The 26,949-nt window shown below is 37.8% G+C and overlaps 1 long non-coding RNA gene across 1 annotated transcript in view; it reads right to left on the bottom strand.

The window, feature by feature from the left end:
* Nucleotides 1–26,733, bottom strand: part of LOC116419642 — a 101,277-nt gene extending 74,544 nt beyond the window's left edge. The window contains exon 1 of the long non-coding RNA XR_004229903.1: nt 26,615–26,733. This is a non-coding gene — a long non-coding RNA (uncharacterized LOC116419642). The remainder of the gene's footprint in view (nt 1–26,614) is intronic.
* Between the last annotated feature and the right edge of the window lie 216 nt (nt 26,734–26,949).

The raw sequence follows: 26,949 nt of genomic DNA, 5'->3' as shown, positions 1-26,949 counted from the left end.
GGCCTTTATGAATTGATACAGAACAAAGTGAAAACATTTACGCAATTTGTAGCATCTTCTTGGGGAGAACAATGATGAAAAAACAAACATCAAAGTGATTCTAAACAATGAGCCAAAAAGAAAGAAGATGAAACACACTACTCACTTCCTGACCCCCCCCAAAAAAAATGAGTTTAAAATTTTTAAAAAATGAAACATACACTCTTAGACAAGCCTAAAATGAGTCTTTGTTTCCTTTTTTCTTCTTTTTAACTATACAACTAGATATTGAGGACTTGTTTTTCTTTTTCTTTTAATTTGTTTAATAGATCACAGTAAGAGGTAAAGATTAACTTTTATAAATAGTTGTTTTGTATAAAATAAAAATGATTTGAAGCTGAGGGAATTATGTTTTCAACATGTAAAATTTAAGATATTAGTGACAGTTAGCAGGACTTCTCTTGAAATGATTAAAGATCTGATCCAAAAGACTTTATACACACTCTAACCCTGAAGAATACAAATAGATTCATGCATAATGTATATACTTATATGTGTATACATACATGTGCATACATGTTTTGTATGTATGTATACTAATTGACCTCATGAATGAGCACATAGATATGTGTGTCATAATCAACATACATGTGTGTAATATAAGTGTGTTGATATATGTATGCATGATATATTATGAATGTGCAATCCATGTAATGTAATAGTGGAGTTGAAACTACATTGATTCATTTTAGTCTTTCTGCCTTGATTAGCTGAAAAACCATTCCAATCAATCATAGATTTTAGACTGTGTGAAGTCTTTAATAGCCATTTGAGAAAGTGAAATAATGACAAACCAGAAGCCCATTTCAATTGGTCAAGGAGTTTTGGCACATCACTTGAGTCCTTTATAAAAGCATTTAATTACCTGAAATTAAATTTTCATTAATGGGTCATTTAGGAGAAGGGAATCATTTCAAAGACTGAAACAAACTTGGATTTTTGTCAAAATTCCTAAGCAGCTATTGAGGAGAACAGTAATAGATTCACTAGCTTTGGTCTTTGACAAGTCTCCCCTCACCCCTAGCCAGAGGAGGATCTTGGGAACCTAAAAGATTGGGCATTTTTGAACTTCTCAGCATCTGAGTCACTTTCCACAGTCATGGAAAGCAAAAGTAGAGCCAGATTCACTGTGCTTAGTTGAAGCTTCTTGAGTATCCCATGAATAGAAGAAAAAGATCTTCAAGTGGCTTCTTTCCTTCATGTCCTTTCAAAGTTTTAATCTTTTTATGCCCCTGTGGAAGAGTATATCACAGACTTTGGGGGAGAAGATGTCTTGTACTAGCTTTTCTTATTGAAACACTTTAGCAAGTACCCCCTTTCTAAAAGATATTTCATCCTGGCTAATTGATTCCCAATTCAATCTTGGGTTTGGGACTCAGGAACTTTACAGAATCGTTTGAAATTATCAGGGGCGGCCCCTCAAACCTCACAGTGAACATAGAGTCTCATTCTTAAACTTAAATTAGTGGGTAAAATTGGAAAATGGAATGAGATTCTTCAGAATTTGCATGGGCTACATATAGAAATGGGGAGAATGCTGAAATCAAAGTTGCTAAATTATATCAGTCCCTAAGATTAGCTGCAGAAGCCCACAATTCTAAAAATGGGATCGGTACCATTTACAACTAATCTATACTTGCTGAGAAACCAGATTTTTTTTCCACTGAAAAGTTAGATGGTGCAGACATTCTGCCTGGGATTTAGAAATGAATATCCGGTTTTTTGTAGTTGGATTGTTTGGGGGTTTGTTGGGTTTGTTTGTTTCCTTGATTTCAGTACTTTTGTTATCTATTTCCATGTTTACTAAAAATGAGATTGAAAGCACTGTGTGTCAACTGCAAAGGATCCTCGTGTTCACTGGGAATTTGCTCTGTTCTTCTCATTCCCAGATCATCAGCAAGCTCTTTCTATTCCAAGTGCACAGGGCTAGATTTGTTTTGCACCCTCTGCCCAGTCATGCAGTGTTTTGGTTTCCCCCCCATTGTGGGCACTGTTCCAGTGTTGTTTGCTTCATGTTCATTGTTTCTCGGGGCCTGCTTTTACCAACAGCATTGTCTGATTCAATTACTCCTTTTTTTCTGCCTGTAAGTGATATCACCCTTTGACTCTATATTTCTGCTCCTGACAGCTGCCTAGACAATGCTCTCCACCAGAGAGAGGAGGAGACCCCAGACCCTGTGCTCCTAACCCATACCCATAAAATATTCACATTCAATTAAAAGACAACAGCGATCAAGATAGAAATGGAGTGCCCTAGAGCTCCCAAAGCACACACTGTGGTAATTGACATCCTAGAACCTTTCGTGCTATTATCCCGCTTGTCATTCGGAGGCATCATGAAGAATGCATGCATCCTGAAATAGTCCTCGGTATGAATGGGGATGTATGTGCCTCCCAGATGTTCTGGCCTCTGGATTTGCAGTGACCATCGAGAAATTAATATATAGATTAGGAATTGATAGAGGAGGTGTTTTAGAATAAACACAATTACTGTCTTTTTATGCCTTGTTCAGCATTGAAATAGAAAATTAAACATTAAAGAGAAAGAAAAAATATTTATGCATTTGAATCCTTAAATGAATGGTGCCTCTTCATAAAGATGGAGTCAGAGAGCAGGAAACCATTTCAAAATGAGCATTGCTTAAGCAGCTTCTGAAAGCCAGGAACTGGCCAAAGTGCTGAAGGTACAAGGGCAAAAATGGAATTCCCTGGATTGATGAAGTCACATCAACAGGCCTTTCCCAGATATTTCCTATGTGCTAAGTACTGTTCAAAGCACTAGAAATGTAAGGAAAAACCAAAACAGCCTTGGCTCTTGAGAAGCTTCCATTCTAGCATAGACAATTGGATAGACAACATAGAAACAAATGGATGTCAAAAGGTGGACAGTGTGCCCTGGAGCTCATCTCACAGAAAAGGTGCTATCTTTGAGGGAAACTTAGAAAGGCCTCCCACTAAAAGAAGAATTTTGTTGAGAACTGAAGAAAATCAGATAATTGTAATACATACAAAGTATGTGTCTCTATGTGCTCCCGGAGTTTCCTGAGACCAACTAGCAGCTCTCTCGGTTGTGTCTTTGTGGCCCGGCACCTGCCAAGCATACAGTTGTTATTGTTGCTCATCGTTTGTTTTCTAAAGAGAACCAATGACATCACTGGTGTGTGAATTGAATTGAAGTGAAGCTGAGCTTCACAGCCTCTTCCAGAGCCTCCAGTGGCAGGGCAAAAGGCAGGATGACTGGCAATGGCCCACGATGCAGGGGAGGACCTTAACATCCTTAATGTCTGCCCAAGCACTAAGCACTCCACATGCCAGCTTCAGTTGCTTTCTTCATCATTGGAACAAACTGCTCTTCTCTGCCCATTCCACCAGGGAAATCTTCACATGCTTGGGATAGACATCTCCCAAACTCAGTGGAGGGTTTGTTGCCAACCTGTCAGTTCCCCTCAGCCTGGGTCAGCCATCTGTCAAGATGGTTATGGTGGGGTATGGCTGCTGCTCATGCTTCAGCTTCTATGACTAAGTACACAGTAGTGCTTAAGAAATGCTCAGTGGCTGATTCTGAAAGTAACACAAGAATTGTACTCTGTCCCAGGTATGGGAGCTATCACTGACAAACTGAAGACAAAGGATGAAGAAAATGAGCAAAATGCCCCATGTCTCTGAAAGAACTGGGATCCTGGAGTAGAGACATGTGCAGAGAGATAAGAAAGCTTGGCTCCTTTCCAGACAAACAGGAGGGAGACTGATGGGCAGTCTTCACCAAAGACAGCCTTGAAATAGAGTCTGCCTACTCACTGATCCTTGAGAAATGAAGTCTCCCAACCAGGAGGTTGAGGCAGACCCCTGAGCACCTCACCACGCCTCTTGTAATATGGGCAAAGAGTCCCAGGAAAGCATGATCAGGCCTTCAAAGCTGATCTAGATCATTAGAGCCTCTCTCTGAGAGGCAGCCCCATGTGCACAAAAGGCACAAATTGGGAATTGCCTTCCTGATGGACACTCTGGGTGACGGCACACCATCTAGATGTGAGCTTCTCTAGGAACCAGCTTCTGCTTGTTTCTGACCTGCCTCAAAGGCAGATCCAAAAATATCCCCGCCAGCCAGAAATCATGTTTTGCTGACTTGCAGTTCTATACAATTAGAGATCTTGTGGGGGGACCTCTGACATAGCATGTGAGTATATGCTAGGGCACAACTCGGTAAACCACTAGGCCCAATCCTTGAGTTGGGAAAACCAACATGTCCCTGCCCCCTTAGGAAGGGAAGGGCCCACTGAAGTTGACCTGGTGATATTCCCTTCCAGTCCCCTAATGTCCTAAACATTAGACTAGATCTCTGGGAATAGGAGTTTAGGAAGACCAGGTGCTCCTGTGCTCCTCAGTTCAAACCATTTCAACTTTATAGCAATCCTTCAAGGAAGGTTCACTAAAAGCCAATGACACCGAAATACAGGATCCATGTAAGACCGTGCAGAAGAGGGAACAGCAAAAAGGAGAAACAAAGAAGATACTCCATTGATTCAGAAATGGTTCCACTAATCTTGGTTCATGAACACAACTGGCCTAGGAGAAATAACTGGCAGAATGGATGCAGAAGAGCCTAGACGATGCAAAATAAAGAGACCAGAACCCAGAAAATAAGGCATGGAAGAGACAGCAGTGTAAAAGAAACAATCACAAAATGATGGCCACATGGTGCTGGAAAATCCAGATGGCGTAACTTTGCTTCAGATAAAGGTGAGGGCATTTTGCCCAATTTAGGTCTATACCAGAGTGACTTCTAACCAGCTCTCAGGAGTCGATTGAGAAATTGTGTGATCATTTACACCACAGCAATGGGAAGATGCTACTAATCAGTATCAATCAATAACATAATTTTTTTGCATCAGTCAATAAATATTTATAAAAATTTCTAGGGAGCAAAAGACACTCTGCTAAGTGTTAAGTGATGCAAATAGACAAGAAAGTAAAAGAAAATGATATTGATATAGATTAAACTCACAACAGTATTTGGCATTTTCTCCCCAAAGAGCCAATTGTTAAACATTTACCAATACACCAGGGTCCATTTTGTACAGAGGTGGGAGAATACTTCGTTGGAAGACTACATGCACTATCAGACTTGGTTGATATCTTGATTGATTTTGTTGAAATATTTCCCCTCTTTTTTCTTCTTTGTTAAAAGAATTGTTTTCGTGTGTGTGTATCTGTGTGTCTATGTGTGTCTGTGTCTATCTGTCCATGGGGGAAATTTTGGAAAGACAAAATAAAGGAAATCCATACAAATTGAAAAAGTAAGATAGTCAAAACACAGGTCAGAAAGCAGGAAAAGCTATGGGATCTGGGAGTCAAGCAACTTTATGGAATACCTTCCCACATAATTGGGGAAATAATCAAAGCATAATTGCAAGACTTTTGGAGGAGTGGAATTCTCTCTGAAAGATATCTTGAGTCCAAGAACTCAGTCCCGATCTGCAGAGTTGCTAGAGTGGAATTGAAAAACAAATGGAGAATCAAAGACAGCTACACAAGCTCCCATTCTATCCCAAATCAAGATTTGTTAGGGATCAAGCTTTGTTTTCAGAGTCAGCACAGAAAGGAAATTTTCTTTAATGCAAAACAGCTGCAGGATTTTAGGAGCTGTCTGAAGTGCAATGGACTCAGGCAATACAGAAATGAGATTAAAATATCTCCAAGGGGGTTTCTGCTCAAAGCATGCCCATAGACCCCAGTTGAAGGAAGCTTCTTTTTGCATTGGGACTTTGCTTTGTGAAGTTCAGATTTCTGCTGAAGACATCACAACAAGTTAACCAAACATCTCATTGGAAGATAAGGTCTCCCAAGATAACTGAGCTCCAGGTACCATGAACAGAAAGATAGTCCCAGGAGTCAGCCAGCAGAATGAGAGACCCCAAGAAGTCCACTAAGAGCAAGTAGAAAGAGCATCTGCAGTTAATTTGCTGTTTCTGTGTTTCTGCTAGGACCATAGTCATCTCATGGTTCCCAGATGCAAGTGAATCTACTTCATAAGGAAGAAAATTCTGAATACATTTGACTTTTGGGTTTGGGAGAGAAAATTCCAACAAATGGAGGGAAAAAAGAAGAAACCAAAATTATCTGAAATTCTGCCAGGGAAGCAAGTTCTGAAGGGTTGAAATGCTGCCCAGAAGTAAAATGCTAAAGGTATAGCTGCACCTGATTCACATAATTTGGACTTGCGTATGCTAGAGATAAGCCAAAGGTCCTCCTCAAAACCAGGAATAAATCGAACTAAGATTAGAATAAAATGAAATTTAGATGATTAAAGGCAGCTAAGGTGCCCTGTGGATAGAAAGCAAGAGTAGGAGTCAGGAAGGCCTGAATTCAAATTTGGTCTCAGACACTTTTTCCACATAATGGCAGGAAAGCATCTGACTCAAGTTTTCTATCTGTTCAATAGAGATGATATCTGTACAGTATAATGGTTCTGAGTAATGAATTTATATTTATGACATGGAGTGCTATGCAACTGTTGCTATTGTCACTATTACTGAGGCCATTGCTGATGATATTGGTATCTAAGGAAGATTCCATTTCTTTCCTTCAGGCTTTGAGGGAAGGATGGAATCTTTGGGACCTTGTCTAAACTGAATAATTAAAAAGTTCCAGGTGATCAGTTAGTCAAAACATTCTCTTTTTATCAGAGGTTGGATGCTTCAGTTTGGGCAAGTTTTAGCCTTATAGAAATCATTTTCCATCTTATAACTCCCTTGAGGTAGAAAAGAGTTCAATTGTTGGGAAGCACAGAGGCTGGCCCGTTGGGGGCAGGGGGAGGCTACTTTCAATGTCAAGTCTCTTCTGGGTGTAAAGTGTCTTTATCAGGATGGCCAAAGCTTTGCCTAGTTCCTGCCAAATGGGGAATGCTCAGTTCTTAATGCTGAAGAATAAAAGACAGAGGGAAGTCATACTATTTGTTTGCCCCTAGAATGGGGAGGATGCTGATTCTGCCATCCCACTGAGTACAGGAGTAGAAGCAAAAGCTGGCTTTATGGAAGCAAATTTCGGCTAGTCATAATAATGGGGGCGGGGGACAAAGGCAGAGAACCCTTCCTAACAGGGTGCCCAGAAGAGGAATGGGCCGCTTTGTTAATGATAGGGATCTTTTGTACCAGGGAACTTCCAGCAAAGGCTAGAGGAAGGGGCATCAGATATGTAATAAAGAGAAATCTTCTTTCAGACATGCATTGAACTAGGGAAGCTGCAAGGTCCTTTCATAGGGAGGCTGCAAGGTCCTTTCATGGGGGATTGCAAGGTCCTTTCACAGGGAGGCTGCAAAGTCATTTCATAGGGAGACTGCAAAGTCCTTTCATAGGGAGGCTGCAAGGTGCTTTCACTCCTGAGCTTCTAGAATAATTTTGTAGAGTTCATGGGTTGTTAACCTTTAGTGAGGAAAATCAGTTTTGTTTGGAATGTGAGTATGAGAGTATGGCGTAGAAGAGACCAAACTTAGGTCCTGGCATAAGTTACACGTGACAATTTAAGACAGTTTGGGTGCACGTGGCACTTCCTACCTCCTTAATCCATCCTCTTTCCCTCAACTATTTCTCAGGAAGTTAAACATGGGCTTCCTCAGGATCAATGTGCAACTCACATCAGCCTTCAGGAAGGGACAAGAAGCTTTTTGCCCAAGACCTGAATTCAGGTGACATTAAACTGGTTTCAGACCAAGACTAGCTAAATCAGGCACACCACCCTTCCTCTCAAGAATTATGGGCCTTCTTCTGTACCTTGCAACATCCTCTCCTTGTACTCCCAGCTCTTAACTCAGTACCTGGCACACAACAAATGTTCATTAAATGCTTGATGATGGTAGTGGTGCTGTTAATGCTTTTATTGTTGACATCTGGCCATTATCTCAGGCAAACGTCATTTGCCATTGTTCTGACTCACTTCTACTGGTTCTCAGTTCCTTATGAATGCCTTCCTGTCCCCTCACTCTAAAGGCTCAATGAAAGCAGAATGCTAGTGGGGTTTTCATAACTGTCAGAAAAACCCATCTATTGGGGTACAGAAAGAATCCTCCTCCTCCCCTGCATCATTCATTCAGTGCTCAAGGCACATAAGAGCTCCATAATGCTGTCTGTATAATAAGTGATGTGAAAATTGGGCCCTGTTGGATTTTTACCCCCCCAAAAATGCATCAAAGGATTCTCTTTGAAGGAAATAAATACAAATAATTGTACAGCCTTTGCAGAAAGATATAGGAGAAAGAAAGGAAGATCAAACTGTGCACCTACCAACCTTGACAGCATTCGCTTTCAACTGGCTTTGATCCAATCTTTTTCACTCCCAGCAGTTCAATATGCATCCTTTCATTATGAATTATCTTCAAAATATGTGCGCATCCTGGAATATCGGCAGCCTGACGCCACTTCTCGGAAACAACAAAAACACCCGGGTCGTTTGGAGGGGGTTAAAATTATATTGGACCCATCCGGCAGCACCAACACAAGCTTTGATGTCTTATTAGTGAGAGAGAGGAAGAGGAAGAAAGAGGAAGAACAAAAGACAAATGCCAGAGAAGGTGGACTAGAGAAAGATCCATGCCTGTAGCTAAGAGAAGGAACTGAAGTGGGGTGGGGAGGGGAGGACTGCTCTGGGTTTCAATCCCACTACTGACATTAACGGGTGATGCTGGGGTCACTGCTTCAGCACTCTGTGCCTTGGGGTCTGGAAAGTCAGAATAGTCATGCCTAGAACCCTTTCTGTAGAATATAAGTTTCTTGAGGTCAAAGGCTATTTCATTTTTGTCCGTGTGTTTCCAGCATCCAGTACCTGGCATTTAGTAGAGTACCTTAATCGATGCTTGTTGAACGAGCAAAGAATGAATCTTTAAAATATAAAAAATGAAGCCAGAGAAGCGGCTCCTTCCTTTCTTGAGGCCGTGACATTGTGTTCGGCCTCTCCTCAACTCTTTCCCAGATGGGAAATAATTCTATTAAGTCCCAGTCATCTTGATGCTTCTTTCATTTGACATAAAATCCATCCCTCCAGGAAGTTTCGCAAACAGACAGACAATATCGTGGAAGACAAGCATTCACGAGCCAGTCTTCAAATCGGTGTCCAAACTGATGGTTTGCACACAAAGGACCTGGGAGAGTCTCCCAGCAAACATTGATCCCTTGCACACCACTTTCAAAGTGATATTTAAGGGGACTGAAATATAGCAGGGCCCTGCCACAAAGAGCTTCTCCCTGTGGAACTGAATGTTCTCTGATAAAGCCATCCTCAATTCCTCACTTTCAAGTTCCTTCCCTAGCACTATTGTTGCTGTATGGATCTTTTTCCAATATAAATCAAACCAGAGAGCAGGAAAGTCAACTCAACTCAGGAGACTTGATTTCCACAGAGATGTGTTTAATCCAGCTGGGCAGCATCCCAACTATAAGAGGCGGGAGAGTAAGATTTTGCTGCTACATATGTAATTCTGTGCAACAAAAGACTTTGGAACATTTTGCAAATGCAACCAGGAACCCTGTTTAATAAATGTATAAAGGGCTGCATGCTGAGGACATGGCAGGATTAGAGGCTGGGCTCCTGTGGCCCCTTATGACACAAGAGTCTTGCTATGATGTCACCTCTCTGCTGGGCTTCATTAACTCCAGGAGAGTCATCCTGTAGGGAAACCATCACTCCCCACCCTACATAATCCAATTCCAGTGACCTACATGCTACAACCATCACTGCCTTTACAATTTAGGACCATTTGGGTAAAATATTTTTGCAAAATTCTGTGGTTAGTGAATCACCAAAACTTTCAATTAGGAAGAAGCCACAAAGTCATCCTCAATTTGCTATTCTTCAGCCTTATCATACACCACAGCTCAGTTGCTATGACCTCTCAACTCTGACTCTAATATTGGTCCTTTTCTTTCTACTCACATCATCACCACCTCAATTCCCAAAAAGACTATTACAATAGCTCCTAATTAATCTTCCTCATCCATCTTCTGCCAACAAGTCATGTATCTGAAAACTACCCAATGGTTATTCCCAAATTGTGTGGCTAATGAAGTCACTCCCCTCCTCAAAAAGCTCCAGTGGCTCCCTATTCTCCTCAGGGCAATACAAGCTTCTTTGCAGCTGGTATCTTCAGAATCTAGAACAGTCCCTGGGAGAACATAGAAACCTGATAAATGCTTATTTGGTTGAATGAAATTGAACTCATTCAGGTGAGCCAAGCTTCCTCTGGGCTAAATCTAAGTTTCCTTTATTTCTTTTTAGTTTTCTTTTTTTATTATTTTCAAAATACATACATAGATAGTTTTCAACATTCACTATTGTAAAACCTTGTGTTCCAAATTTTTTCTCCCTCCCTCCCCCTAGAAGAAAGTAATCCAATATATGTTAAACATGTGCAATTCTTCTCTACATATTTCTACAATTATCATTCTGCAAAAGAAAAATCAGATGAAAAAGGTTAAAAAAATTATCTCTAAGTTATCAAAGCTGAATTTGAATCTTTTCAACTTCTCTGTTTTCTGAGAACAAACCAAACAAAAATCACTGGTTTGTAGGAATAAAGATACATACTTTGAAAGGACACCCAAAGCCACCTAACCCAGCCAAAACATTGTACAGATGAGAATAGCTGAGACAGGGAAGCTAAGGGATTTAGCCAGTAATCTTGCAGGTACTAACCATGGAGTCTGACCCTAAGTCGCTTAGCCATGAGGGCAATGTTCTTTTTAATATCCAGTCTCATCTAATTCTTCTTCGATGGGAAAGCCCTTCAGAGACTTGATGAGAATTCTCCTATTCCCCCAAAGCCTTTTCTTCTCTTAACATCCCTAGTACCTTCGTTAAATCTATGAGGGCCAGAGCTTTCCCCCAGAGTGGGCTGCCATCCTCTACCTCAGTGGTATCAATTGAAATTGAAATGGAGGCTAATAAACCATACAGAAGGATTGCTGTGGGCAACATACTAACGTACAAAAACCACATAATAACATTGTCTATGTTGCATTGTGTTTTTATTTATTTGCTTAATTATTTCTCAATTATATCTGAATCTGGTTTGAGCCACTAAGGAGAATTATTAGCCATATGTTTGTCACCTCCACTGTAGAGCATAATCTGATTTATTAATGCTTCATCCCTCAAAATATAGGCTCTCCTGGCTTAAACATGACACTCCAGCTATAGTCTAACCAGGATATTATACCATGGCTCTCTTCTCTGCTTCTCCTAAAGCTATCAAGATGATGTGACATCCTGGCTGCCATTTTGTACCATTGATTTGAAGTACCACCTCCTTCTACAAAAGTCCTTTGTTGATCTTGCTGCTGGTATCTCCCAATCCTAAATGATCTATTTGTTCTGTATATAATGTATCTGTTAATACAATTATATTTCTATATACACATATGTACATGTGTATATATGAATATGCATGTATATATATATGAATATGTACATGTACTGCACACATACACACACACACACCCCTCCACAGTCTCCCTGAATAAAATGTAAGCTCCTCCTTACAGGAAAACATTGCTTTATTTTTTCTTTGTTTTCCTAGCAAAAAGTAACCTCTTAATAAATGTATATTATTTGCCTGCTGTTTTCATAATGATCTGACAATCTAACCCTATCAATTTATACATAAAGAAACTGAGGACTAGAAAGAAGTAGTTCTTCTGAGGTCATGCCAATAGAATGTGATAAGTAAAGACTTCCAGCTCCAAATCCAATGCTTGTCTGTAAATGCCAAATGGAAAAATCCAGTTCTTACTCAGGATTGATACACAAATCCCTCAAAATGTTCTTCACCTTTGACCTATGCTATCTCACCTGACTGATGCTATGTCTTGATACAATATTTATTTAAGCACAAAATAGTGGAAAGAATGTTCAATTTGGAGTCCCAAGACTTGAATTCAAATACTGACTCTGCTGATTAGTACTCGTATGAACTTGTAGAGGAAGAGAAGGGAAAAGGAAGGAAGGAGATGGGAAGGGAAAAGGTACAAGGGAAGAGGAAAGGAATCCCTCAAGATCTGCTAGAACCCTAATAGGAAAAATATCTTTCATGCTCTCAGAAATCAACTTGCCACTGTCAATGGGCTCTGAGAGAGTAATCAAGAGCCTTCATTACATAGCTTTTATATGGATATTTTTCCCCATTAAAATGTGAACTTCTTTAGGGCAGGGCCTGGTATTTGCATTTCCAGTGCTTTGAATAGTTCTTGGAACAAAGGAGGTCTTTAATAAATGCTTAGTTATTTTACTGATCTTGAGGATCTATCTTTGGATTAATGCCAATCCCATTAGGAAATACTGTCACCTTCCCTACCAAAATGTCTTCTCCTTCTATCCACAAAGGACTCCACATTTAATACTAGTTTAAGTTTATTATTTGTCCCGTATTGCACCATCCTTTCCTCAAGAAGAGGATATAAGGGAATTTGTCCAATGCTTTGCTATAATTGAGGCAAACTTTATCTACACAGTTCCCCTGATTTACTAGTATATTCACCTGGAAATTGAACAGGTCTCATATGACCTGTTCTTGATAAAAAACTATGCTGGCTCTAAGTTATCACTGCTTCATTTCCTAGATGGTCCCCAAGCCCTTGGGGAAAGATCCACATGATAAGAGTATATTGAATAATAATATCCTTGCAGTGAAGAAACCATAAAATATCAAACATTCATGGCATGCACCATGCCCTTAAGTCTCTGTGCTTCATTTCAGTACAAGAGAACTGAGGAGAATTCATTTCATTTTAGTGCCAGATTGAAAGATGTCAGCAGAGTGACTATAGCTTGGCGAGGGTATCACATTCCAACATGAATTATCAGTAAAGAGCAAGGACCCATTTAACAATTTATCATAATAAATCGATATGTTTCTTTGATAAGTGCTAATAAGAATGTTCATTTTTCCATTGCTAATTTATTTTGAAGATCAATAAACATAAATTAACTCCTGGAGGTCTCAGGTATACTTTTAGTGAGTGACATTTCTCTAAATGACCTAGATGAAGGTGCATTTTATGGAATGTTGAGTGTAAAGTGAATTTCTATTTACAAAATTATATTTAGACACTTGGAAAATAATCAGATTAATTTCCCCAATATTTTATAAATTGGAATTCAAGTCATATTTGATATCATTAAATTCACAGTATCAATCCCAGAATATATTTCATTTAAAATAAGACTGTTCCTTTAAATGATAAGAGATCATTATCAAATTTAATCAGATACATGATATTATTAGATGGGCTCTCTCTCGATAGCTATGGAGTACAACTCACCTAAACTTTTTTTTTTTCTATGAAATTCTTGACCATATATATTTTATAAATATCTTAAAGAGGAGTTAATTAAAAATAGAAACTTGACTTATGGTTCTTTTAATATTTCATGGCTAGCAGGGCAAGATCTGGTGAAAAGCTCTAGAACTCTGGAGAAGTATACTTGAAACAAGGATACTTACAACAAGGTGTTAACTCAGTGGAACTGATGAGATAATGGTTCTCTAATTCACATATATACTTAGTACTTAGCATGGTGATGTAATAGTCCTCTAGTTCACAAATATTCAGTATGCTGTAATGCTGTAATTGTAATAGGGTATTTAAAGGCTGAGAGGATTGGAAATGAGACATAACATCTTTGACCAACCTCCTGATAGCTCTCTTATCACATCTCCACTAAGACCAAGGACTGGAGCTGATCCTGAGGACCTCCAGAAAGCTAACCCAAACATTACAACCTGGTATACTCAATTATTTTTGCCATCACTTTCTAAATGATCAATATTTTTTCTTGATCATAAGACCCCTCAAAGTGTCTTCTGCAGCAATTAAGGGGAATTTGAGCTTTATCCAACTCCTCACCAGCACTTTATGAAATAAATAGTAAAAGTATTACTATGTGATAAATAGTAAATTTTTTTATAAATTTTTTATATTTTATTATATATATTTTTATTTATTATCTATAATTATTTATTTATTATATATGATATAAAATATTATATATTTTATTTTAAAAAATAGTAAAAATAGAGGTTCAGAACTATTCCAAGATTTACCCAGATTCATCAAGTTAGTATCAGAACTGAGGTAACAACCTGAGCCTGTTCTTACTGCATGCCCATTATTGTTCCCATTATTGTGTGAATGTGATAAGAGAATGAGAGAGCTAACAGGCAATCATATAAAATCACTTAGTGGTTCCACTGCTTTTTAACAGGGCTTTTTCTGAAACAGCAAAGCAACTGTTATTAGCTATGATCTTTCCTTCTTCCTAGAGCTTCTCACTTGACTTTTTCCACTAAATTCTCTAACTGAAGAGAAATACCTCAGATGAAGCTCTTGCTAGGACTCATTGTCCAGAAACCAAATTAGGCAATTTCAATCAAACTATCCTCACAGCTTCCCAAAGGAATCATCTCTCTACCATTTCCAATCTCTAGCTCATTCCTACAACTTTACAGGCATACAAAAATGCCTTTGAATTTACCCAAGCCCAAAACCTCTCTTCAAATTCAATCTCCATTCTTATATTCTGTAGTTACTCTGGTTGATTCCCATTGAAAGAAAACCAAGAAAAACACAAAACACCAAACAGATCAAATAAGGGGCAGAAGTCATTGTTCTTAACCATTTTCGTTATCCTCTGAAATTCTTTGGAAGATGAAAGCAGTGTCACACTGCTGAAGACAGATCAGCCTCTTCATCTTCAAAGGGTAAATGTTTTGAAGCATAGGACAATGAGTAACCCAAGAATAAGACACTACAACTATTCTTATGAAATTTCCACATAGAATCTTGCTGATTACTCTAACCTGTCAAAATATCTTAGGAATGGGCTTCAGTTATTTAACACAGTATCAAATTCTTCCACATGAACATTTGATCCACATGATTTCTATGTTTTTTATTCAAATTAATGATAAATACAGGGAGTTTCAGTGGATGAAAAGCAGAGACAAAGAATGCTATCTGACACCCCTCCCAGACCTGACTTTTTCTAAGAAACCCATGCAATGGAAGGGATCACTTCTTCCCATTCAAAGGGCTCACATAAATGTCTCTTTTATTATGCTTTCTTAAATTTGGATGGAGGTTGAGTGAAATTTATTATTGACTCATATACTGAAATCTTCATCTTTTTTTTAAAGATGTAGGATAGAGTTCAACTAGCAAAAGTCCACGTGAAAAAGATATAGAAATGACTATAAGCAATACATGACCCACTAAGTGACTTAGAAGCCAACATAGATAGTAGAAGATGGGCAGGTTTACACACCTTTACACACAAGCCTATCACTCAATCAATCAATCACAAACTGAATTTCTGTACTAGGAAGCATAGTGCTAAAGAGTCTGGCCAATCAGACACAGTCTAGTTGCATATTAGATACAAGCCTATCCATTCATTCCTTTTATCAATCTGCTTATTGTACTAATGTGCAGGATCGTGGCCAGTCCAAACAGTGCTGGAACAGGCTTAGGGCTGATCTGGCAGTCTTATGGTCATGAAATCTGCCTAATGATCCAATCTCATGCTCCAGTGGTTTTCCAAGGGACCTTTCAGAGTCGTCCAGGTGGACCACAGAGTCCACCTAATTCAATGGTAATGTGCACATGAGCTCTGTAGGAAAAGTTTGAGGTTGGCCAGGTTCACTAAATGGCTAAATGTTACAGATGGGGTGGGTGGGGAAATTCAATTACAACACAGATAATAACACATCATGTTAAAATGTTCTGTATTCAGAATAGAAAGGGGCCAAATGAAGTCAATGAAGATACCATCTGGTTTTGTAAACTAGATATTCTCCAAAGAATGTTCAGGAAATTGTGTCATTTAAGTGATTTGTGACATGCATGGTAGAAAAGAAGAAACATGGTTACCAGCCTGCAGTGATCAACTCTTGATATATGTGTTGGGGAAAGAGTGTGTGCGTGTGTGTGTGTGTGTGTGTGTGTTCATCTCCCCAAAGCTTTCCTGATTGTGAGCTTAGGACTTTACTTAAATTATAAAATATGAAGTCACATTGTATGTTTCCCTTTGGTATTTAAATGAATCTGCCACACTCTGTTAACATATATCTCAAGACCCTTATTTTTCCCATCTTTTGTAATCTTTGCCTGATTATCTGAAAATATTTCCCTAAAGGATTTATTCCATTTTAAAACCTTATTTCCATTTTTAAAACCTTATATCAATCATTTGTTGAGATATAAAGGTATGAGTATCTAGATATAATGTATCATTCTTACTACTTGACCAGCTCCCACTCTGGCCTTTTTCAATCATATGCATTTCAATTATATATTATAGAATTCAAGTATCAATGATTTTATGAATTACAGTCTTTCCCTCTACTGATACAGATAACTACCCTTCTTGAACTAAGTAAACAGTTTAATAGGCTTCATCATCACCATCATTATCCTAATTCATAACATCTCATCCACCACCACCACCAATCATAAACATCATCACCATCACCACTTATCATCATCATCAACTCAAATGGGGGCCAAATTCTGTCAAAGAGCCTTTGCAGATTTGGAGAACCTGAATCCCCAATGACAAAAATCATCTCTCATAAGCCAATACTCAACACTCTGTCATAGCTGGTTCTCTCTGCACACTTGTTTTCTATTCAACTGTTCATTTTGGAGAGTTTTGTCAGAGATGTTGCTCACAATCTTCAATCTTTCTCCTCCATTGTGTTTGGTAAATGAATTTTCATTCCAGACCAGCATCATTTGCTCTGGCTGAAATTCCAACTATGGCACTGACTGTTCATATGACCTTGAGCAAGTGACAGTTTTATTGGACCTCTCTTTCCTTATCTGCAAAATAAGAAGGCCGGTCTACCTAACTTCTGACATCCCTTATTGCTACAAATCTAGGATGCAATGTCTTTCTTCTCAGAAAGATTAACACACGATTGCTGGCCAAAATGTCTTGAGGGATTTTTTGGCCTCGTTGGATTTAGTTTTTTAACATCTAAACTTCTTTTGTTGTTGTTATTCATTTGTTTCAATCATGTCCAACTCTTCATGACCCCATTTGAAATTTTCTTGACAAAGATACTAGAGGGATCTGCCATTTCCTTCTCCAGCTCATGTTACAGAAGAGGAAACTGGAGCAAAAGATATTAAGTGACTTGCCCTGGATCACACAGCTAGTAAGTGTCTGAGATCAGATTTGAACTCAGGATAATGATTCTTTTTGACTCCAGGACCAGAACTCTATCTATTGCAGCTACATGCACTTTAAACTTCACTAAGAAATATTAAATATCTTTCTTTTCAATTTTTACTCCTTTTTAAGTTTTAGTTTTAGTTTTTAACAAACAGTAATTTAAACATGGTAGGCCCAAGGTGTAATACATCTACAAGTTGAGCCTTTATTTTTTTCTAGAAAATATGTGCTCTATTTCATTTAGAAACAATCCTATTCATAACTATTCCTGGTTCCTCCTCTTTTGTTATTTGTCCCCTCTTCATTCCCACACTATCTAGTATTTGTTTATATGTTTCAATGCCAAATCCTCTTAATAGAAATCGTGGGCTCCTACAAATAGGCAAAACTTCTTATTCTCCCCAAGTCTTGAAGCATAGCCTGGCATAAAGTGGCTAAATAAATACATACATACATATACATATATATGTATATATATACATATACATATTGATACACAGATATATATTAAATTGAAACATATTTTAGGAAAAAATTAAAATGTCAACATTAAAATAAATCAGAGCTTTTTAAAAAACTGTTCCTACTAATAAAACCATAGCCCATTTCAAGTACAAATTAGACAAATTATCAGTATTCCATCCTTTCTACTGTCCCCCTCCCTTTAAAATAAACTATGTGGACATACATCTTATTCCTGCCCACTCGATGAATTATAATGAATAGGAAGTTTATATAAAATGCAATTCAACTAAAAAAAGTGTGGAGGGTAGAATGTTACATCTAACTTCACTATATAATATTTGGAATGGTGCACACTTGGTCAAGGGTTTTAACCCAGGGTTTATTTTATATCCCAAGGACATCAATATCAGCCCAGAGTTTCATTAGTCATGCCCTTGGTTCCCTGTTTTAGGAAATTCACTTATCTGTACTTCCTGCAGCTAAACTGTCTTGATTGGAGAGAGTATGAATGCCAAGGCTCTCAGACTATAATAAGCAGCTGACTCCAAACTAGACCATGTTTTACATTCCCACCCAAGTCAACCACTTCCACAACCACTAGCACATTTCACCATTTGTCCTGGTATGAGAAGTAAATCAATTTGACCTTTGCTCTGAGAAGAGAAGGTTATTCTGTGGAGCCTCTCCCCATCCCCTTGACTACGTGAACCCTTTCATGAATACTACAATAGTATTTCTTTCTAGATTTTGACTCTTCCTAGTACCTAGTTACTTTCTTTGGGGCAGAGACTCTTTCACTTTGGTATCTGTATGCTCACAGTTTAGTAGAGTGCCGGACAAAAAATAAGTGATTAAGAATAATTTTGTGCTTGCATTCATTCATTTCCTCATACACTCAGATGTTTATGTGAGATAACAAAAAGCTAGAAACAAATTTGGTACCCAATGATTAAAGAATACCTGAACAAATTGTGATAAATGCCTACAGCCAAATCATCCTGCACTCAGAATTATGACTATGATGAAAGCAGAGAAATCTGGGGGAAGTTATATGAAGTAACACAGAATGCAAAAACCCACGTACCGAAAGACTAGAGCAATGAAAAATGAAGTCAATGCGAAAAGACAACCAACCTAATGTCAATTACAACAGTCCATGTCAATATAACCTTGCCAGAGTTAATGCACATGTTCTGTCCACCATTTAACTTCAATCAGTTGTGTGTGGGGGTGAGAATGTGTGCGTGTATGTGGGGGTATGTATATGTGTGAGTCTGTGTATGTGTGTGATGTGTTGGGAGCAAGGCAATATCTTTAAGGGATTTGGTCTGGCTATTTATTGGAAAGTTTCTGTTGCAGAAAAACAAAATGTATCTGTGATTTTGAATTTTTAAAATGTTTTCTGGCAATATTATACAAGGGCTTGATTCATACTGAGCAACACTCTCAGCATTTCAAACTCTTTTTCCTGAGAAAGCTCTTTGCAATTAAAAATATACAACAAAACAAACTACTTAGAATGAAACAAAGTTTAATCACCTTGATAAGAGACTTGATCATCTCAGAGACTTTGTGATACTTGAGTATTACCATCTTCCCCAAATATCTCTTCAGTATAGATATATGTGCACACAAAATATTCAGGCATACTCATGCAGTCACTAATTTATTCATTTAGTCAATATTTTCTGATTATCTACTGAATGCAAAGGATTCTCCATTCTAGAATCAGCTCTATTGAAATCCCTCTCTGGCTTCTAGTGCCACAGAAAAGTTGAGAGAAATGGGCTCTGACTTGAAGGAGCTTTTAGTTTAATATTCAGAATAAGTCAAGTAGAAGGCAGAATATGTATACAGATACAAAAGTGCATATGTACATACACACATATACATACATACAATCCTAAGTATACGTATATGTGTGGAGGCTATGTGAGAAGGAAAATCAAAGTAGCTCTGAGTCCAAAGAGGAAATCAGATTAGCTAGAGGAGATGGAAGATAAAGGAACGTTTCCAAAAGGAGGCATTGTAAAAGAGAGAGAAAATATTGATAGCTAACAGGCAGAGATTGTGAGGTAGAAGAGTTTTTGAAGACATTCAAGATAAAAGCAAGATTGTTAGTGGAGCTGTGAAATTCATTCTGGAGAACAACTTGGAACTATGCCTAAAGGGCTATAAACCCGTGCATACCCTTTGACCCAACAGTTTCACTACTGGATCTATATCCCAAAGCAATTATTAAAAAAGAAGAAAACAACCACATGTGCCAAAAAGTGTTTGTGGCAGCTCTTTTTGTAGTGGTAAGGAACTGGGAATTTGAGTGGATGCTCATCAAGTGGGGAGTGGCTGAATAAGTTATGATATATGAAGGTTATGGAATATTCTTGTTCCATAAGAAATGATTAGCAGGATGATTTCAGAAAAGCTTGGAAAGACCTATATGAACTGATGATGCTGAATGAAGTGAGCAGAATCAGGAGAACATCATACATAGCAACAATAGGATCATGCGATTATTAACTGTGGTGGACTTGGCTCTTGTCAACATTGCCATGATTCAAGGAAATCCCAATAGACTTGATGCCATCTGATACCATCCACATCAGAGAGAGAACTATGAAGACTGAATGGGGATTGAAGTATAATATTTACACCTTTTTGTTTATTTATTTTTCTTTCTCATGGGATTTTTCCCCTTTTGGTCTAGCTTTTCTCGCAAAACTTGACAAATATGAAATATGTTTTAAAGGATTGCACCTATTTGATCTATAGCAGATTGTTTGCTATCTTAGAGAAGGAGGAGATCAGAGATGGAAAAAAACTTAGAACACAAAGCCTTACAGCAATGAATGCTGAAAACTGTCTTTATATATGTTTTAAAAAATAAAATACTATAAAAAAAGATAGAACCAAGAGCTAGAACAAAGATGGTACTGGACAAATATACAGGATTATTTTTTTCAGAATAGTAAACTGTTCACTTTTGCAAAGATTGGCACATATGCAGGGAATATGACTGTCTAGAATAAAAAAGGGCAGACCATATCATGCTATGGAAGGTTGCTATGGAAGGTCTTCAATAAACAAAAATTGATTGAGTATTTTGGGGAGAATCATTAAAAGTAACTGATCAAAGCAATGCCTCGAGTCAAATCAGGCTTGAGAAAGATTTATCTGGGCATGTAGGTGTAGGATGGAATACCTTGGGCAGAAATGAAAGACAGGGTTGTTGGGTGAAAGGCTGTAATGATCTAGGAGAGCAATTACAAAGGACAGCTGGTATAGGGGCAGTGAGGGTAGAAAGGAAGGAATAATAGAGATGTTTCAAGGGTCAGGGCAACAGAAATTGGCAACTAAGGCGATGGCTGGAGAAGGGAAAGGAGGAAAACATGCCTAAAATTGTGAGCCTAATTAGTAGGAAAATGTCAGCACCATTGCCTTCATCCTCATTCTCTGAATAGACTATATTGAAACCTCTTCTGGTTCCAACTTTAATTTCAACTTCAACTTTCTTTTTTAAAATTTTATTTTCAAAACATATGCATAGATAATTTTCAACATTCACCCTTGCAAAACCTTGCGATCCATATTTTTCACCCTCCCTTCCTTTTATCCCCTCCCCTAGACAGCAAGTGATCCCATAGAGTTTAAGCATGTGCAATTCTTCTATACATATCTCCACAGATATCATGTTGCACAAGAAAAATAAGAATAAAAAGGAAAAAAAATGATCAAGAAAAGAAGATGCAAGCAAACAACAACAAAAGAGACAAAATGTTATGTTGTAGTCCACACTCAGTCCCCACAGTCCTCTCTCTGGGTGCAGATGGCTCTCTCCATCACAAGACCATTGGACCTGGCCTGAATCATCTCATTTCAACTTCAACATAACTTTTTGTGTTTAAAGAAGCCTACCCTGATGCCCATCAGTTGGAGAATGGTTGAATAAGTTATGGTATATGAATTAATGATGATTTCAGAAAAGCTTAGAAAGACCTAGATGAACTGATGATGCTGAATGAAGTGAGCAGAATCAGAGAACATCATGCAGAGCAACAACAGGATCATGTGATTATTAACTGTGGTGGACTTGGCTCTTGTCAACATTGCCATGATTCAAGGAAATCCCAATAGACTTGATGCCATCTAATGCCATCCACATCAGAGAGAGAACTATAAAGACTGAATGAGGATTAAAATATAGTATTTACACCTTTTTTGTTTATTTATTTTTCTTTCTCATGGGATTTTTCCCCTTTTGGTCTAGCTTTTCTCGCAAGCTATAAGAAACAATAAACAGGATGATTTTAGAAAGACCTGGAGAGACTTACATGAACTAATGCTAAGTGAAATGAGCAGAATCAGGAAATTATTATACACAGCAACAAGAAGATTATATATTGATCAATTCTGACGGATGGGACTCTTTCTTGTTTTCTTTCTCATTTTTTTCCTTTTTGATCTGATTTTTCTTGTGCAGCAAGATTATTGTATAACTATGTGTGTGTATATATATATATATAGGATTTAACATATATTTTAATATATTTAACATATAATAGATTACTTGCCATCTAGGGGAGAGGGTGGGGAGAAGGAGGGGAAAATTTGGAACACAAGGTTTTTCAAGGGTCAATGTTAAAAAAGTATCCATGCATATGTTTTGTAAATAAAAAGCTTAACAATGATCATTCCCTCTTCAGACCATGCTTCAACCTCATCCTTGTGCTTAGAACATTCACCTTGAATTAATTAACTATATACTGATCCTTTCACCAACTCAAAAGAAGAGCTTCTAACCCATCTCTCCTCAAATCCCAAACTCCTGGTAAAATGTATTACATGTAACTATGGTTCTCCATCTGTCATTGTAGCTACACCCAACATCCAAACACTGTGCCCCTGCTTCAAATGTCAGTCTTAAAGAGGAATTTAGACACCAAAGAGGAAAGTGATTGATGCCCAGCCAGAGACAAGACTTTAATCCAGCTCTTAGGGCTCAGAGGTCAGTTTTCTGTGACCTATATGATATCACCTCTTACTTTGTACAACATTTTTGAGTTGATACAAATTTCATCAAAAAGTTGGCAGAACTGGAAAGAGAAAGAAAAGAACATTAGTCTGATGAAGTAAGAGTGGAGAGAAAAAAAGGGAAAAGAAATATGTTCCCTTTCCAAGGGAAATGAAAATAGAGGTAGTAATGACAATAACAACTGACTTTCCATCATGCTTTATAGTTGTGAAAATACTAATTAGACCTGAGCATCTTTGAGCCAAGTGAGTGATATACTTCAGCTTTTAGATGTTTATTATAAATGTAGAAACTGCAGCTCAGAGAGATTAAAATGGTGGAAAACAGAGGATGCTTATAGGCAGCTAGAAAAGCAGTACTGGAGGAAGAGAATGGGTGGAAAAGATCTAGATAAACACTTCAATAAAGATGAGAAAGGTGAAGGGTGTCTTTCTCAGGTGTGAGGTGATCTGCAGCAAGGGAAGTAATGAGGGCAAAGTTTAAACCTTGAGACGAGTGAAAAAGGTTTGGGACAATCATCCAACAGTGTTGGGAGATTGCCAAGCTGGAGGACTCAGCTGAGGAGAAGTAGTATGTTTTTGTGTGTCAGTGGGCCAAAAGCAGTCACATGAAAGCAGGATTACAAAGCCACAATGCCAAAATGTTTGTCTTTAATTCTTTTTAAAGTATTTTCTAGTTAATGTTTTAAATGACTGAACTAAAGGTACAAGTTCATGGAAAATGACAAAAGGTTCCTGATGATATCCATTCTTAATTGAGTCTAATTTTCCAGTGAGTGCCCTTGTCATCGAAAGAAAGCTTTGCTTTTGAACACTGTTTTCTGACTTGTCAATTAAAGGTCTTCCTTTCAATCCTTAAACATTATTACTCATTTATAGAAAGAAATTAAATGCAAACAAGCTATTAGTGTCAGAGGGCAGATTGGTGGATGATTAAGGCATTCCCCAAACTCCCCACCTTTGCTCTGTGCCCTTCAAAGGTCTTCTTCGAGCAGTATTCAATCAAATGGTCTCTTCAATTGCAAGAGCACTTGGTTGGGGGGAGGGGGTGGAATTCAATTTTATATTGCTTGACTTTTCTGTTCTTTTGTTATTTTTTTTCTCTCATAAAAATTATCCATAGAAAGAAAAACTGAAAAAGAGAGGGAGTACATGTCACTGTGGGACCCATAGCACCTCTTTAAATAGAGACCCTGAAACATTCAACACTCCCCAGATATACTTTGTAATACTGAAATACTCAAGGATAAATAATAAAACTGTTCCTCCTGGTGTCTAAAGGAAATATTGGGAAGTTCTTGATAGACATGGAAATTATATGAAATTAGTTTCTGGGGATTCACAAAGTGTGACACTGGTGTTTATTACATGAAGAAGAGCTTCTAAAAAAAAAAAATAAAATGTATTTTCAATGCTTCTTTTTTCTCCAAGATGAATGATACAACTACCCATCTTAATAATTGCCTCCAAAACATTTGTTTACAAAAATTTCATGTGTGATTGTAAACATATATGTGTATTTTGTGTGTGCATATCAAGCAAGACATTCATCTATGAAAGAAATTACTATATTGAAGTGAAAGAAAAATACATGCAAAAAGAGAAGGAAAAGTGGAACAAAATACAAAAGAAAGAAAACAAAAGGAAAGAAAATTTAGAAAGGAATAAATAAAGAGGAAAAAAGATAGGAAGGAAGGAAAGAAGGAAGGATTGCTCTATATTATGACCCAATGTTCTGCAAAAAAAAAAAAAAAATGAGAAGGGCTATTAGTTGGGGATCTCTGGGGGAGATGGTATTCGTCAATATTATGCTAGAGAAAGTTAATAGTTAAGCACTATGAAAGAAGTTCACAAATGGAAGTCAATTGTGGCAAGACACATGAAGCATTATGGAAGTCTCCTGTTCAGTTACCAGAGATAAGGAGTGATTAAAGGTCAGAACAAATTCTCTTGTAAATGTGTGCTCATTTGATCGGTATTGCCATTAGAGTGCGCTCATTCTAAACAGTTTCAATCAAAATCTATTGCTGGAAGAGCAGAACCCAGCCTTGAGATTCTACATGCAAGTTCAATTGAAATTCTCAAGCATAGTTTTAAAAATATAAGTAGGCAGAAATATCAGCATAAGAGGAGACCAAATGTTGAATCAAAATTCAATAAAACCACCATCCATGGATAAAAGCCCTGGGGAGGCAGCAGTTATGGTACCTTCTTACAAGAGGCCTTAGTTATCTTCAAGAAAGTAATAAAGTGGGATGTAACATATTTCTCAAAGAATTATTCCTTTGATTTTAAAGTACATGCTTTTAAAAATAGTAATTGAGGTGCTGGGTTCTTTTTTAATCAACAATAATCAACAGCTGTACCCCAGAAGGAAATTAATGGTGTTATTTTTAAAAATGCAAGAGCTCTGCAAATGATAAATTTCTTTGTCTAGGATCACATGAATGTGAAGGGCTAATCCAGCAGAAAAACTGAATTGAAAAGAAAAAAAAACAAAACAAAACATACTGTGACTGAAGATAATAAATACAATTTATATCTGAGCTTTATTTTGAATAAATATAAAATAATAATCCAAATATATAATGATGGTTTCAGTTACAGCCCAGGAAAGAGTACCCTAAGGTCATCAAAAACTAAAGATTCTCAAACATTTGGGTATCAGAACTTTAAACTCTTAGAAACTATTGAGGACTACAAAGGGAATTTGTTTATGTGAATCATTAATACATAACATATTAAAACTTGAAATGTCTTAGTATCGTCATGAAAATAGTTTTGACTTCACAGATACCCTGAAAGGTATCCCTTATGACACTCCCAGGAATCCCTTGACCACCAAGGGAAAGAGATCGTTACAGACTTTTCACTGATAACAGCACTAGAATACTACCTATAAGTCAATAGAATGCTATTTTCATAAAGAATTAAGGAATCAATCAACAAGTGTTTATTAATCACCTACTATGTGTTAGGCATTATGCCAAGTGCTAGGAATACAAAGACAGAGCATGAAACAATCTCAAGGATCTGATTTTTAAATGAGGAAAAATCAAGTATATCTCTATATGTGTATGGAATACATATAAGGAGAATAAATAGTGATTGCAGTCAAGGTGTTTTAAGAGGGAGGGCTGTAGCAGTCAGTGGGGGCAAAAATCAGGAATGGCTTCAGTTACAAGGGAGATTTTGAACAGCATTTTGAAGGCTGAGAGAGTGTGCAAGGTAAAATTGAGAAAGGAATGCAGAGCAAGCACGGAGAAGGTCACAGCTGAGAGAAACGATTATTAATAAATGATTTGAGGAGATCCAGAGTTGCCTCCTTTTGCTAAAGTCCTGATTTTAAAAGTTCAGTCTACCTGATGTTATGGTCCTCTTTGAAAATGATGGACAATCAACAAGGACAGAAAAACTTTGTGAGTAATAGTAGGAACTGTCCCACCAGGGACCCAACTGGAACTGACCAGTTTGGCAACACAACTCTTCCTTCCTCCCTCCTTTCTTTCCTTCCTTTCCTTTCCTTCCTTCTTCCCTTCCCTCTTCCCTTCCCTTCCTTTGTTCTTTCCTTCCCTTCCTTCCTTTCTTTTTTCCTTCCTTCCTTCTCTTCCTTCCACCTGCCTTCCTTCCTCCCTTCTTTCCTCCCTCCTTCCTTCCTTTTTCCCTTCCTTCCTTCCTCCTTTCCTTCCTTCCTGCCTGCATTCCTTCCTTCTATACTTTCTTTCTTCATTCCTTCCTTTCTTTTATACTTTTTCTTTATTCCTTCCTTTCTCCCTTTCTACTTTCCTTCCTTCCCTCCTTCCCACCCTTCTGCCTTCCCTTCTCTTGCCTCTGTCCACATACAGTATCATATCCTTACCTGCAGGTATTCTGCCTAGAGGAATGTAAATGTTGATCCCCCAAACCTCCCAAGATATCTTGGAGTTCAAAGCTAGGACCATGCTTTCAACCCACATCATTCTGGTTCTCATTGTTATTCAACAATAGGTCCCAGGCCAGGCCTCCCTAGATCACTGGGCCCTGATTGGCTCAGAATGAATCTAAATATCAATTTGCTGGAATCTTTACAAAATGTTAAGCCATTGGAGTTAATTTAATCTTAGAAAGAGTTATTGGGCCAGAACTTGAACTAGGTACTAAGTACAGCTGATGGAAACAATGCTTGTGTTCACACCTTTAGAGAGCTCATAAGTA

The sequence above is a fragment of the Sarcophilus harrisii genome, chromosome 5 (genome assembly GCF_902635505.1).
Source record: "Sarcophilus harrisii chromosome 5, mSarHar1.11, whole genome shotgun sequence".
NCBI lineage: Eukaryota > Metazoa > Chordata > Mammalia > Dasyuromorphia > Dasyuridae > Sarcophilus > Sarcophilus harrisii.
The sequence above is the reverse complement of the archived record's forward strand: the minus strand, read 5'-3'. Positions and strand labels throughout refer to the sequence as shown.